This window comes from Carlito syrichta, unplaced genomic scaffold (assembly GCF_000164805.1).
Source record: "Carlito syrichta isolate Samal-C Ts95f unplaced genomic scaffold, Tarsius_syrichta-2.0.1 Scaffold316474, whole genome shotgun sequence".
In the NCBI taxonomy this organism is placed as follows: domain Eukaryota; kingdom Metazoa; phylum Chordata; class Mammalia; order Primates; family Tarsiidae; genus Carlito; species Carlito syrichta.
In genome coordinates this window covers 41218-46034 of record NW_007260570.1, presented here as the reverse complement: position 1 = coordinate 46034, position 4817 = coordinate 41218, and the positions used below count along the sequence as shown (strand labels likewise).

The following is a 4817-nucleotide window of genomic DNA, read 5'->3' as shown; positions in this document are numbered from 1 at the left end:
GGGAAAGTCAAACTTGGGAGCTTTGTGAGGATATTGGCACTTCACATAGAACACCTTTCTATGTGAAGCGCCAATATCATTTCTTTTACAGATTAGATTCCTGATCTAGATTCAGGGGTTACCAATATTGTGCTACCCACTATAGTTAAGGAACAAAAGGGAAACTGATCTCTAAAAGACTCTCTCTGGTGCTTTCCATCACAGCGCCAGCTTTAAAGAGGAAACCCCTCTTTACCTCCACTCACAGGTGAGCTCACTCTGGTATCAAGTTCCCCGAGATGAGTTTTCTTCTAGAAGAATACAAGGGGGAGACGATGAGTGGAAGGTAGGTCATCTGTCCAGGGGGAAGGATTCCAGGACAAGGGAAGGGAAAGGGGCTGGATCCAGCCAGGGGATCTCTCCCTGGTTTCACAGAAAGGTCCTGGGCCAGGACCCAGGGAGACAGCGTGTCAAAGAGCTCTCGGTGCAGGCGGAGAGGGGTCAGGGCCAGGTCCTAGGTCCCCTGGCGTGGCTTTCAGAATCTCAGGCCCCGCGGGGTGGTGTCTGGGGTGGGGAGTCCCAGCGCTGGGGATTCCCCAACCCCTGAATTTCACTTCTCTGCCAACCTGTGTCGGGTCCTTCTTCCCCACTTCTCACTCCCGTTAGGTGTGGGTTTGTAGAGAAGCCTCCGCGTCGCCGCGGTTCCCAGCAATAAACCCCCCAAGAACCCACAAGGACTCAGATTCTCGCCAGACACCCAGAATGCGGCTCATGGCGCCAGGAGCCCTCCTCCTGCTGCCCTCGGGGGCCTTGGCCCTGACCGAGACCCGGGCGGGTGAGTGCGGAGTCGGGAGGGAAATGACCTCTGCGGGAAGAGCGAGGGGACAGTCCAACTGGGGCGCAGGACTCGTGAAGCCGCGTCTTGCCCGCTCCCGGCCCGGCTCCTCCCTCCTTCCCCCCTTCCCCTCCTGCTGCCACTTTCCCGCGGCACGGGCTCCTCCCCCCTTCCTGCTCCAGCCCAGCAACCTCGGACCCGGGGATCCGCGCCAGGAGGAGGGTCGGGCTGGGTGTCAGCCCTTCCTCTCCCCCACGTTCCCACTCCTTGAGGCATTTCCACACTGCTGTGTCCCGACCCGGCCGCGGGGAGCTCCGCTTCATCTCGGTCAGTTACGTGAACAACACGCAGGTCGTGCAGTTCGACAGCGACGCGGCAAGACCGAGGATGGAGCCGCGGCCGCCGTGGGTGGAGCAGGCGGGGCCGGAGTATTCGGACCGAGGGACACAGATCTCCAAGGGGAACGCACAGAGAGACCCCGGGAACCAGCAGACCCTATCCCGCTACCACAACCAGAGCGAGGCTGGTCAGTGACCCCGGGTAGGGGTCACATGTCACGACATCATCCCATCACTCACGGACGGCCCGGGTCGTCCGAGTCTCCGGGTCTGAGATTCACCCTGAGGTCGCGACATCCTCAGGGACCCTGGACCCGGGAAGAGCTCCAGGCGACTTTTACCCGGTTTCATTTTCAGTTTAGGTCAAAATCCCCCTGGGATGGTCAGGGCGGGGGCGGAGCCGAGTGGGCGGGGCTGGCCACGGGGGCGGGACCGGGGTCGCACACCTTGCAGAGGTTGACCGGTGCCGCACACCTTCCAGGGCTGCCAGGTGGGGCCAGACCCGAGCCTCCTCTGCGGGGATATTAATGGCACCGATTACCTCGCCCTGAATGAGGACCTGTGCAGCTCAGATCACCCAGGGCAAGTGGGAAGCGGACCGTGTGGCGGAGCGACACAGGGCCTAGCAGGAGGGAAAGTGTGTGAAGCGACTGCTTAGACCCCTGGAGAACGGGAAGGAGACGCTGCAGTGCGCGGGTACCTGGGACAGAGGGGAATCTAGCCGATATCCTGAGGATCTCCCGGGCTGGTCCCCCACAAGGAGGGGACGAAAATGGGATCAGCACTAGAATACCGCCCTCACCATGGTGCAGAGCAGGAAGACTCCTCCTAGGTTTCCAGATCCTGCTCCAGAGAGTGACTCTAAGGCCAGCCCTTGTCTCTGGGACAATAAGGGATGGATTCTCTCAGGCAAGGAAGGGAAGACAATCCCTGAAATGGGAATCAGTGGTTCCCTCTGACAGCAGCCTTGGGCACCATGGCTTTTTCTCTGACCTTGTTCTCTCCCTCACACTCTGTGTTTGGAGGTCTGACTCCAGCTCCTCGGAGTCACTCGGCCTCCACTCAGGTCAGAACCAGAAGTTCCTGTTCTCCCTTCAGAGACTAGAACTTTCCAAGGAATAGGAGATTACACCAATTGCCTGTGTCAGTCTGGTATGTGAGCTTTGTGATCCTTCCCCCATGCTAATTATTCTGTGCATTGTCAGGATGGTAACATGGACTCTCCTAGAGTGACCCATGAGGGATACAAAGTGCTTGAATTTTCTGACTCTTCACTCCGATGCCCCAAAGATACACACGACCCACCATCCCAGCCCTGAAGAGGATGTCACCCTGAGGTGCTGTGTCCTGGGTTTCTGCCCTGTGGAGATAACACTGACCTGGAAGTAGGATGGGGAGGATCAAACTCAGGACATGGAGCTTGTGGAGACCAGACGTTCAGGGGACAGAATCTTCCAGAAGGGAGCAGAGATACATGTGCCATGTGTAGCATTAGGGGCTGCCAGAGCCCTGTACCCTGAAATGGGGTAAGGAGGGACATTGGGAGTCAAATCTCTTCTCAGGGAAAGCAAAGACCTTTTCTGGAGACCTTCAGACTGGTCAGGCTGAGGCTGGGGGTCAAGGCCCCTCACCTTCCCTTCCTTTCCCAGAGCCATCTTCCCAGGCTACCAGCCATATCCCAGGAATTGTCGATTGCCTGGTTCTCCTTGGAGCTGTGGTCACTGGAGCTGTGATATGGAGGTAGAAGAGTTAAGGTAGAGAAGGGATGAAGGGTGGGTTTCTGGGTTTTCTTGTCCCTCTGTATGATTCATGTTTTAGGTAGATTTGTGTCTTGCCTCATTACTGGGAAATACCACACACACACACACACACACACACACACAGGTGCATCCCCTTCCTGGGGACCTGTGTGCCAACACCCACTCTTTTGAAAAGGATATGTGGGAATTAAGGACAGATGTTTCACTTTGATGATTGTGTTGATTGGGCCCTGATTTCCAGCAGTCACTGGCCTCAGGGAAGGTCACTGGTGAGGACAGACCTCCAAGGGCAGAGTTGGTCCAGTTCTTACACATTTCCTTTCCTTTTGTTTTCTGATTCTGCCCTGGGTCCAAAGTCACAGTTCAGGAAACTTGTATGGGGCCTAAGACTAGCAGTTCCTCTAGGACCTCATAGTCCTGCCTCCTTCCTAGTCTCTCACTGGACATTTTGTTCCACAGGTAGAAAAAGAAGGAGCTATTCTCAAGCTGCAATTAAGTATGAAGGCCATGATCTCTCAGATAGGAGCCCATGAGTGAGCTCATCCACCGCATAATTCCTCCTGTACCTCCTGTGGGTTCTGACAAAGGCTTGTTTTGTTCCATCCCAGGTTGTAACAGTACCGGAGCTCTGATGTGTCTCTCACACCTTGTAAAGGTGAGACCCTGGGGGACCTGATTTGGTGGGGGGAAAGGAATGGGCAAAGGGGACACAACTGGGCTAGGGGGACATTTTGAGTGTTTGATGGGCTGTTCACAATGTCATCGCTTACCTTGACTGATATGAATTTGTTCATGACTATTTCTTTTATTTCATGATGCAGCTGCCTCATGTGAGTCTGAGTGATAGAAGATTTGTCCATGCCTCTCCTTTCTGACTTCAAGAGCCTCTGACTTCTCTTTCTGAAAAAGGCATTTGAATGTGTCTGTGATCCTGTTAGCATAATGTGAGAGGAGCCCACTGTAGTGTCTGAGTGAGATTGGGAGTTAGGGGATAGTTCTGAGCAGAGGGACATGGTACAACTTCTTTTTAAAAGAGTATTTCTGACTGCTATGCTGAGAATAGAATTAGGCAAGGGAGGGCCGAGGCAGCAGGGGAAACTGTAGGAAATGAGTGCAGCCGGAGGTGTCGATGACCTTGACTGTGGTGTGAGCAGTGGAAATCATGAGAAGTGTTGGGATTCTGGGTTCATTGAAGGTGGTCGTCACTGCATTTCCTAATTAACTGTGTCTGAGGTATGAGAAGAGGAATCAAAGACACCCACAGTTCTGGACTGTGCAATTAGAAGAATGGAGCTGCTCTCAGTGGAGATAAAGAGATCCTGCAGGAGATACTTGAGGAGGGGCATCTCGGGTGCTCAGTGGAGGAGATGTCTATGAGAAATGCAGGGGAGATAACTGGGATGGCAGCTGAACAACAAGTCTGGAGTTTTGAAGAAATGACTTGGACCATATAAATAGTACTTAAAACCTCTAGCTCGGATGAGGGTACCAAGGGAGTGATTGGCTACAGAAGAGAAAGCGAATGACGGCTGAACACCGGATCTTCAGTACTAAGGGATCTGAATGGGTCACATGCCCAGAGCAGACTGCACAGTTCTGATACCACATCTAGAAGGCACATAGACCTTCTAGAGTCCCAGACTTTCCTGTGTGCGGGAATCACCTGGTTGTGGTGCTGAGATACAGGAAGTCTAGAGTGGAGCTTGGATTTCTGTATTTATGACCAGGTTGGAGTTCATGCTGTTGGTCTCCCAGTCACACTTCTAGTAGGAAGAACACAGACTAGGATCCCACATGTCTGTGCATCAGTCTTACCTGTAGGGCTTGTTAAATAAGCATTCCTTGGTCTTGTGTGGAATATGCTGAGACCATGGTTTTTTTTTTTTTTTTTTTTTTTTTTTAGTT

At 53.4% G+C, this 4817-nt stretch overlaps 1 pseudogene; it reads left to right on the top strand.

The window, feature by feature from the left end:
* Window positions 1-741: 741 nt before the first annotated feature.
* On the top strand, window positions 742-2905 carry LOC103277079 (annotated as a pseudogene).
* Window positions 2906-4817: the final 1912 nt, after the last annotated feature.